This window comes from Pteropus alecto, unplaced genomic scaffold (assembly GCF_000325575.1).
Source record: "Pteropus alecto unplaced genomic scaffold, ASM32557v1 scaffold76, whole genome shotgun sequence".
NCBI lineage: Eukaryota > Metazoa > Chordata > Mammalia > Chiroptera > Pteropodidae > Pteropus > Pteropus alecto.
In genome coordinates, this window is record NW_006443138.1 from 327,158 (window position 1) to 338,138 (window position 10,981).

The window sequence follows — 10,981 nt, forward strand, 5'->3', positions numbered from 1 at the left end:
CATTAGGTGTATTACACAGAAATTTAACTTTTTAGTCATTTTTACTGAGACTGCATCTCTCGTGCACATTTAACCTAAACTTGAGGTTTGAAGTTGGGAAGATGGCACAAAAGAGAGGGATGAGCTATAATGTCACCAGATACAGAGTCATGTAGACTGAAGCTAATCTTGTTTGTATGAGTCAAAGAGAAAGCAGTCTAGAACCTTGTAAAATGGCTACCAAGTAACAATATAAGGTTATGGTTAGGAATTTGTATTCTGGAGTAAGATTGTCTGTGTTCTCTAATACTAATTCTATATCTTACTAACTTACTAAACCATCAATTCTTCGGTTTCACCATTTTTAAAATGAAGATGAGATATTTCCCTCATAGATTTGTTGTTGATTGAATCAGAACCCTTACAAGAAACTTAGAAAAATACCCAAATACATATCAAATGCTCAGAAAAGCTTTGTTGCATCAGTACAAATAAATGATAGCACTCACTATTCTCCAGGACAAGACTTTTGTTAACTTCATCCAGCACTTGTGAAAAACTTCAGTGTAAATGTGGGACCAAAACAAACAAACAAACAAACAAAAATTATATATCATATATAACTGAGTCAGAATTCTTTATGTCACCTTGAACAATTTACAAATCAGTTACTTTGTATGTAAAATAGAAAGAAATATGATTTTAAGGGTGCTTAAAAGAGAAAATGGACGGGAAGATTTTATTATAAGACCTGGGAATTGTTGATTACTCATAAAATTTTACTCTTATTATTTGTGTAACAGTCTGACTCCATTTTCGATGTTTGATTACTGGCAGCTTTTAAGCTTCACCCCTCTCTCTTCCCCTTCAGTCCCACACCTGAGCAAGCTGATGAGAAAGCACAGCGCCACCCCTTTAGCCCTGGCAGAAAGTTCAAAGATTCACCTGCACAGGAAGTGGCCCTACTCCCTACTCATTACGAAAATAGCAAGCCAATTTTCTTTCTCTGTTTCCTTAAACAATTTTTAGAACAACTTATCATGTCTGCCTTTTTTCCCACAAGGCTTCTTTATGTCAGTAATAAACCTTTCATACTCTCTTGGTATATGTCGGTCTCCATGGTCTAGATATTCCAACCAAATTTTAAGTGAGGTCTATCTTGCTTCTGTAGAGTGGCTAAAACAAAAAGCAGGTTTGTGTGCCCTGTGACCACTTTGTTCATGTGAAGTAAGAATTCTATGAAGTATAGGATTCAGATAAACTGTATCTGAAATATTTAAGACATATCGAAGGAGAGAAAAATCAACGTAATATCTTAGGTCACTTTTACAGCAGCTTTAGGTAGGGAATTTTAAAAAGTATCGTTGGAGGTTCTTTATAAATCCTAAAAAGAAAACTTTATTTTAATCATCATTTTTTATTCACTTTCTTTTTTTGTGTGTGTGAATGTAATACATATATTTGAGGTCTTTTCTTATATATTCTATTTTGCTTCTTTTTATTATTATTATATATATATATATACTGTTTATCCTTTTCATGTCATTTATATTCCATATTAGTAAAATTATTATTTTAAATTTAATTTTTGTGAAGTTGTTTTCATTAATCAATCTATATATATAGTTTCCCTGTCACCAGGTGTTTTTATAGAGCTCATTCTGTTTTATTTATACTCCTTTTCATTCATTTTTATGTGTTTATCTTCTATAATAGATACCATATTGAAGTGTGTTGTTATAATAACATCATTTATACCAAACATGTTGAGATTTTGTTCTCACATTTCAAGATTTTTGTCGTGGCCTCTAACAATCATTTATAAATTATTTCATCCATAAACAAAACCTCAAAAATCCTGTTATGGCATGCTTGTTCATTTTTATATCTACATTCCAATCATATTCACTCTATTTCTTTAGAGACTTAAATTATTTTAATAAAAATAAATTTTTATTCTTTAAGAATATATAAAAGGTCAATGAATCTACATAGTCTTAATTTCAAAGAACATTACCATTGATGGCATTGTTTATAAAGTCACTAGACTTAGGTAGTCAGCACTGATTACAAAGAAGGAAATCTGAATAAAATTAATAGAGTCAAGTGGTTTGTGTTGTCATCTACCTATTATTTTCTGGACATTATAATTAAAAACAGCGGTTTACTTCCAATAGTAATTAAAGAAAAAGGATTTAAAGCTGAATTCTTCGAGTTTCTTGGATTAAAGTTCTCAGGAATTAAATAACATGGTCATCAGAGTTTTTTTTTAATATTATCTTGCATTTTATATGACCTTTAAATAAAGAATATATACTCACTTACTATTTTATACTTAATGACAAAGTAAATAATTTTAAAAGTCAAAGATTAGAATGAAAAGTTTATCTTTAATCAGTTAAATTGGATATAATTTGATAATAATTTGAGTACATTTTCTGCAGTGACTCAGTTCATGCTTTATAGTGCCTTTGTTGGTTTTCCTCTATTGAGCCCCCTAAGATTGAATTCTGTAATTTAACTGACTTGAAATTTTTCTGAGGAAAAGCTAATTCATATGCACATTATTTATTTCTTGCCTTAAAAACAGCAGAACTGGTCAAAAACTCCTGCACAATATTGACCTTATTCATTCTCACTTGCTCTGTTCACTGGTAAGCTGAGCCCCTTTGTTGTTGAAGGGTCATTCAATCTTTCACTGATTTTCATGAAGTTCTTAAACAAATATAAGCTCAATTAAAGAATGCATGAAAACCTATTTCAAACTCTCAATGTCTTAATGTTGCTTTGTTAGCTAGTCTCACTTAAAACATGTAAATTGAAGTGATCTATTGTGGTGATGTGGACAAGCTTGTGTACAATGGATAAGGGCAGAGGTTTTCTAGCACTGCAGTACACCTAAGGACTCCTTCACAAGACGACCGACTGGAGTTGAGGGGTGCTGTAAGGATGGGACAAGAAATAGGGCATAATGTCACAGGTAATAATATTAATCTGTTGATTGATTGATTGGTTTCATTAAGGTATAAGTAGAGTGAAATATACAGACCTTCAGTGTAAGTTTGAATTCAAATGTGTACGTAGTGTAACTAAAACCTTTCTCAAGGTTTACGTTTCCATCACCTTTGAAAGTTACCTTGCGACCCTTCCCCACACCCACCCCGTATCAGGCGACCACTCTTCTGACTGTATTGAGCACTTAAATGAATTTTTCTGTCATAGAGGAAGTTCAGATAGTCAAATACTTCTGATATGAATATCTTATGAGTGGTGAGATAACCAGCTTATGAAATTTGTGTATCATCTTCACCTCCTTGATTACTATTTACTAAGATTCTACTGACATTGTTTTAACTCGATATATATATAATATCTTTGGTGACTTATAAACAGCTGTTTTTCATATATTCCTATCTTTGTAAGCAGAATGTAGAAATTTGGAAGTGAAAAAAGCAGACTAGATATATTCTGAGAATATTTCCCAAGGGAGCAGATCATTGATACATATGTGAAATAAGGAGCATTATGTAGTATATGCTCAATAGTTTTCTAATTATGATTCATGGACAGTCTATCGGAATCACTGATAATTAAAATTATTAATTCAAATAATTATTTGAACTCAGATTATTAAAATTCAAATTCCTGGGCCCATTCCTGGACTTACTGAATCAAAAGTTCTGAGAACTGGAAATATATTGCTATATATTTTTTAAAGTGGTCATCCCAAATGACTTACTTACACAAGCAATTTACTTAGCCTCTCTGAGTTTTGATTAACCAATCTGAGTTTATTAATAGTTCTTAAATGAGGTAGGAAATCCTTAAGGGAATATCTGGCACATAGTAAAGCACAACAAATATCCCATTTTACTATTGTTATGTTTATTGTTATAAAGACCCCTGCTTAAAATCTTTGAATGCTATCTTATTACTTTGTAAAAGGGAATATAGTCCATAACATAATCCAACCCCTGTATATCACTTCGCCAATATCTCTAGTATAAAGCACCCTCTGGCCCCATTGGTTACTTTTTAATTATTTGAAGGTGCCATATTTCCTCCCTACACAGTACCTCTAAAAATGTTCTCTCTTCCCGGAACATTTTCTCTGAGTTCTCCAGAACCACCAGTTCAAATGTTATTTTCTCAAAGTTCCCCTAACATACATTCCTCAAATAAATTAAGTATTTCTAACTATATAATCTTCTGACACCTATCACTTTTCACATTTTAAAAGCATTTATTATAATCTTAATTTTATATTTGTCTGATTATATGTGTATTATCTATATTTGACTTTAAACTCTCAAGATAGATCTTACATCTGGTTTTGCAAACCACTGAGAAGTAGTAAGAGATTTTAAAAAATGTGAGACTGAAATGCTTTTTGATTTGTCAGGTTTGTTTTGTTTGTCGTTTGTCCTAAATCGAGGAACCAAATATACTCTCACATTATTTTGTTTGTTTGTTTACATCATCTTTTCCTTTATTATAATCTATAAATATATGTTTATATTTTCCTTTTTATGTACAAATCTAAACGGAATGAAAATTCTACCTTTAGGTGGTACAGTAGAGCTATTAACAGAAGAGACCCATTCACTCATTTGCTATAACTCTGGACATTTATCTTGTCTTAAAATGCAATGAATGTGCAAAATTCATTTCCATTTCTGCTAGGATTTTTTTTGGAGTCAGTGGTGCCGTTGCTGAGCAATTCTGAAAGTTCTGTGTTAGGTTTCTTTGTTGTGCATGTAGTATTCTTAGAGATCACACTTTTAATTGGGTTCCCACGGCTTCTTCTAAAACTATTAAAATCCCATTAAGCTGGTCCACCATAAACATTGCATCTTCTTCAGTGAAGCACATAGATGGTTTCATTTTCACCACGTTCATACGAGGTCTGTCAGCACTGAAAACCGCTAACTTTTCTTTCATCTTGTAGATGATGTGTCATGTTACCACTGTGGCAAGAGTCTTTTTCTGATGGTTCTTAACTAAGTTAATTCCAATAAAAAAGCCAACACCCATGATGTCTCCTATCAAAGTGTGTTTAGCTTTCTGTTTATTCAGTAATTTAGTACAATAATTCCCTACTCTTGTGTTAGTTCCCTGAAGGTCTTTATTCTCAATTACATCCAGGACAACCAAAGCAATAGTACAAGATACTGGTTTTCCCCCATAGAGCGCTGAAGGCTTCTGCAGTTTCTTTGGTTGTTACCGCATATGCCATTGAGTGGCACTACCCATTGGTTTGCTCACTGTGTTGATGTCCAGAACAAACTTAGTCATGCATTTGAAAGCTCCAGAAATGTTTCTCAGCTTGGCCACATTAATTTTTGGTAAATTAAAATTTAGAACATGTGAAATGAACCTAATTATTTTAATTTTCCATCCTCTAACAAACTAAAGGAGAATAGTTTTCTGGTAAAAAATTTCATTTAGGAAATATAGCTATTTTAGTTAGAGAAGATAGGAGTTTCACTATTTTGAATTGGGGACCTAAATTTGTAAAAGGTAAAAATTAAAAAAAAAATTATCAGGGGAAAAAATAAACATAAGTCACAGGTATCCAAACATAAGTTTTAATATTCAATATGCAGGAAATAATGCACATAAAATTCTAAAACACATAAAATACACATATGCATAGACTTGTCAATAAATGACAATAATATTAGGAACTTTTAGCTTTTACAAAAATCAATATTTTTCAAAGGTAATTCACAACTATTTAAAAAGTACAGAGATTTGAAATAATACTTGTGGCAAAAGGAAACTGTTATTTGGGCAGAGTAATTAGTATTTAACAGAGAAAACTCAATTTCTACTTATACCTTTTTGTTTGCATATCATACACTTAACAATTTGCAGTAAAGGAGTCGCAAGACCTTTTTTTCTTTGTGAATAACCTTACTAATTTAGCCAATTTTGTTAAATTTTAAGTACATTTCATTGTTTCTAACTCATTATTTGCACTTATTATAACCCCAGTCACACAAAATTCATTTCATTCATACCTTGTACACTCACTATATATCTTCAAGTGTATTTTGTTATTTGTGTTTATATTTTGGTACAACCAGACTTTCTTTCTTTATAAAAAGTCTTTTTTATCTCTCTTCTTTCCTTAAATAAACAATAAATATCCATTTTTCTTCATATACACCCACTACATTATATACTCTTTTTTTGCATTTATTCAAAATGAACAAGTGTATAATGTAATCTGAATGCATACATATGTCCTCTTTACCTGAGGGCTACTTTATAATATATTACATATGAGCACAGATTATATTTTCCATAAATGTAATTTATCAGTTAATTTTAGTTTAAAATCTTACAGATAAATAGAATCTGGAAACTACTACTTAAGCTTACCTATCTGCCCCTATCTTTATGGCTTAAATAAGGTAAGAATTTTATAAAAATAAACTCATTTAAAAGATACCCTTTATTACAATTTCTCTTAGATGGCACAATATTTTGTTGTTAATAAACAATTTGTAGAAAAATATATTTTTTTCATCCATAAAATCAATAAGAAAATTAGAATTTAAACCATGTTAAAATGTCTTTTTTGCATGTGAGAAATTTTAAGTTCTACTCTCGGAGCAGCTTTCAAATATAAAATATAGTATGATTAGTAAATTTAAAAAATTTTTAAACACCATGGTGTACATTAAATACTCAGAACTTATTTATCTTATAAGTGGAAGTTTATATTCTTTTGACCACCTTCACCCATTTTCTCCACTTTCCACCACTATTCCTGGCAAGCACCAATCTGCTATCTATTTCTAGAAGATTGGTTTATTTAGATGTCACACATAAGTGAGACCATATAGTATTTGGCTTTCTCTGTTTGACTTACTTCACTTAACGTGGCCTTAAGGCCTATCTATGTTGTTACCAGAGGCAAGATTTCCTTCCTTTTTATGGCTAAATAGTATTTCATTTTATATATATTACATTTTCTTTATCCATTCTTCCATCAATGAATACTTAGATTATTTCCTTGTCTTGGTTATTGTAAATAATGCTTCAATAAACATGGGAGTGCAACTATCTATTTAAGATAGTGATTTAATTTCCTTTGGATATATACCCAGAAGTGGGGTTACTGGATCATATGACAGTTCTATTTTTAATTTTTTGAGAAAACTCCATACTGTTTTCCATATAGGCTGTGCCAATTTATATTTTCTCAAACAGTGTATAAGTGTTCCCTATTCTCCATATCCTCACCAGCAATTGTTATCTCTTGTCTTTTCGATGCTAACCATTTTAACAGGTATAAGGTGATATATTCATTGTAGTTTTGATTTGCATTCTAATGATAATTAGTGATGTTGGGCAATCTTTTCATGTATCTGTTGGCCATTTGAATATCTTTAAAAAATCTATTCAGATCTTTTGTCCATTTTTAAATCAAGTTATCTGATTTTTTTTTGCTATCAAGTATAATGACATTTTTTATAGAAATAGAAAAAAATAATTCTAAAATTTCTATGGTAACATAGAAGACCTCAAATAGCCAAAGCAATCTGAGAAAGAACAAAATTGCAGACGTATGCTTCCAGATTTCAAAGTACATTACAAAGCTACAGCAATCAAAAAAGTATGATACTGGTATAAAAAGAGACACATAGACCAATGGAACAGAACTGAGAGCCCAGAAATAAACCCATGCAAATATGGTCCACTGTTCTTTGACAAATATTTGACAAGGGAACCAGAAACTCAATGGAGAAAATATAGTCTGTTCAATAAATGGTGTCAGAAAAACTGAATATACATAAGCAAGAGAATAAAACTAGACCATATCTTATACCACTCAGAAAAATTACCTTGAAATGGATTAGAGACTTTAATGTAAGACTTGAAATCATAGAACTAGAATAAAACAAAAATAAAATGCTCCTTGACATAATACTGAGCAATGATTCCATGGATATGACAGCAAAAGCACAAACAGCAAAAGCAAAAGTAAACAAATGGGACTATATCAAACTGAAAAGCTTCTACATAGCAAAAGAAATGATCATCAAATATAAAGGCAAACTACAGAATGCAAGAAAATATTTGAAACCTACATACCCGATAAGGGGTTAATATCCAAAATATATAAGAAACTCATACAATTCTTAGTCTTATACAAAGTAGAATATTGTTTACATTGTTATAAAATTAGAAAGAATACATAAAGATTTGTTTTAAAACCAATAATAGTCACTCTATTTTTTAAAAAAATCTTGTTTATCAGAAATATTAAATTAATTTAAAAAATAAATTATAAACCCTGTCTAATTACAAATCATATTTTAAAATATTCTTTAAATTATGTTTAAAAGTTTCGAGGCCCACGTTTTTCTTCTTATCTCTAAACAAGATCGAGGATATTAGCTTAATTCACTGAATTTTAGAATAATTTTTGCAGGAAAAAATATTTACTATCTAGCCTCTAGCCTTTACAAGAGCTGATTTTTTTTGCGGGGGTGGAGGGGAGTTTATTTTTTACGGAAAAGTCAAAACATTTAAACCATTAAAATTGTACTTTTTAAAGGATTTTTTGACTTTTTCATTTTAAATTTATATCATTTCTAAATATGTATCAATTAGAACCTGAACTGCAGTAGATTGTAACAGCCCTTAAATGTTGAATATTTGTTTTATAGAGGCTCTTAAATGAACAACCTTGTTGATATCAAAAGTTCCTCTAACTGTCACTGCAATTCCAAATTGCCTTTGGCAAGTTTATGCCAGTTAGGGAGATTTGCACATGACTTAAGACTGTAACATGAGATGTGAAGGAAGCAGGCTTTTAGTCTGGAGGGAATACAAATTTAAACAATTTAATAAAAACTGCAATGGTGAGTAAGGATTATAGTTGTGAAACCAGGTGTCTTTAGAACCTGGCCAAAGACTAGTCATCATCAAAGACTAGTGGCCCAAATAAGGCCCCAGCACTGGCAGAGGGAATTAAATACTAATATTCTCCTGAATACAAAGACAATACTGAGGAATGTACTTATAAGGTAATTTGATGTAATTTGATGTAACGGTTGCCCAGGGAACACTGGTGTGACATGGCATTTTGAAATTCTCAGCTTCTAATAAAGTTGAAAGGCCAATTTTTCTGTCTTCTGCTCTTTGAACTTCATCTTATAAACCAGGGGTCAGCAAGCTATAGATAGCAGGCTAAATCCAGACCAACATCTGTTTGTGTAAACAAAGTTTTATTGGAACACAGTTTTGTGCATGCATTACATGTTATTTGTGGTTGTCTTCATGCTACAATACAGAATTGAGTAGTTGCAGTTCACTGGCTGGCCCACAGAGCCTAAAATATTTACCGTCCAATCTTGCAGAAAGACATTTGTTGAACCTCGTTAGAGACATAAAGCCTTATAGACAATAGACAGGTAGAGAGGATGGTTAGTGACAAACAAATTTTTCTTGCTTTGATGATTCTCACAAGAAAAATGTGTACAAATCTGATCAATGACCAAAAAGTCTGGAGGACTCTCTTCTCAAGACAGAGAAGAAAACAATACTGAGGACTCCATGAAATAATTGAAAGCTCAGATTAAGCATGAATGCTTACTTAAGACTCATGGGCAGGGTGTCCTTAGAAAAGGAAGACTCCAGATATCTCAGATGAGCACATGATTATAAAGTTGAACTTCCTGTCAGCGTCAGAGGAACTTACCCAGATCTTGCTGGGAACTCCACTTGCTAAGCTTCACCAACCTAAAAGCATCAGTAATAATCTAGTGTTAGGTTTATTAACTTGCTACAGCAAAGGAAATTACAAACCATGTGGAAAAATGAGGGCTCCCAAAACAAGGAGTCAGGGAAGTTTATTTATAGCATTTTAGATACTGGAACTGGTCGTAGGATAGTTTGCACAGGGAATGAATTGATTTGTAAAATAAGGAGCTGTTGGAAGATCAGTGGTCTCACTTTTAAAATATATGTCTCTGTGGAATTACTATTTTTGGTCACTTGGTCTGTGTTTTAGCTTGGAGTATATGTGTCTGAATAAATGGATGCTAAAAACTTGAGCTTAGTTTATTTTGCATGTTATGCTTTTGTAGAGTTTATCTGTTTTGTGAGTCTTCATACGGTTTTGAAAATATAGTTTTTGTTTTAATGTTCAGTACAAGAACATATATTAGAATAATAAACAACACATTCAGGTTTGTGGGAAGAAGATGCAATTGAGGATGGGTACAGCTTCTATTTCTACTTTTCTTAAACTATTACACTGATAAGAATTAAGAGTGGTGTCCCCAAACACAAACTGCTCTTCCAAGAAGGGAGAACCCTTTTGCTCTGACATGTTCAGCTTTATCCCACTATTTTCTGCTTTAAACTCTAGGAGAATTCTCAATGTTTAGTGTGTCATCTCCAGAAGACAGGTCTCCTTGGTTATGTCTTATGTTTCATACGATAGACTGTAAGCTTACAATATGTTTCTACATGAGTATTTCTTTTACTCCATTTGCTTAATTTTTTCTCATAGCCCTCATCATCATCTGACATAATATGTATATAACTTATTTTTTTTTAAGTATTTGTGCCTCCATTTTTTGTAGGAAGGATTTTAAAGATGCCCTCTTCCCAAGTTTTCTGTCTGCTGTTTATTTAATCAAACACTAGTTTTGATTTTGTCACAGTACTACTGTGAAGGGATTTTGCAAAAATAATAAAAATCCTAAAGCAGTTGACCTTAAGATAATGAGAGATTACCCATTTGTCCAGGTGTAAGTGACTCAAATGAGCCTTTTAAGCTCTGCTGAATTTCCTCTGGCTTATAGTAGAAAGGAAAAAAGAGAGAGAGAGAGAGAACTATTCTAATAAAGAGAAGAATTTGATGTGCCATTGCTCGTTTTGGAGATGAAATGGGTCGTGTGGAAGGAGCTGCCACAAGGAGCTAAGAGTGATCCTTTGTTAATAAGGAAACAGAGACCTTAGTCCTACAAATGCAAGA

General features: G+C 31.9%; 1 pseudogene; it reads right to left on the minus strand.

Moving 5' to 3' along the window:
- Window positions 1-4,618: 4,618 nt before the first annotated feature.
- Window positions 4,619-10,330, minus strand: LOC112472284 (annotated as a pseudogene).
- Between the last annotated feature and the right edge of the window lie 651 nt (window positions 10,331-10,981).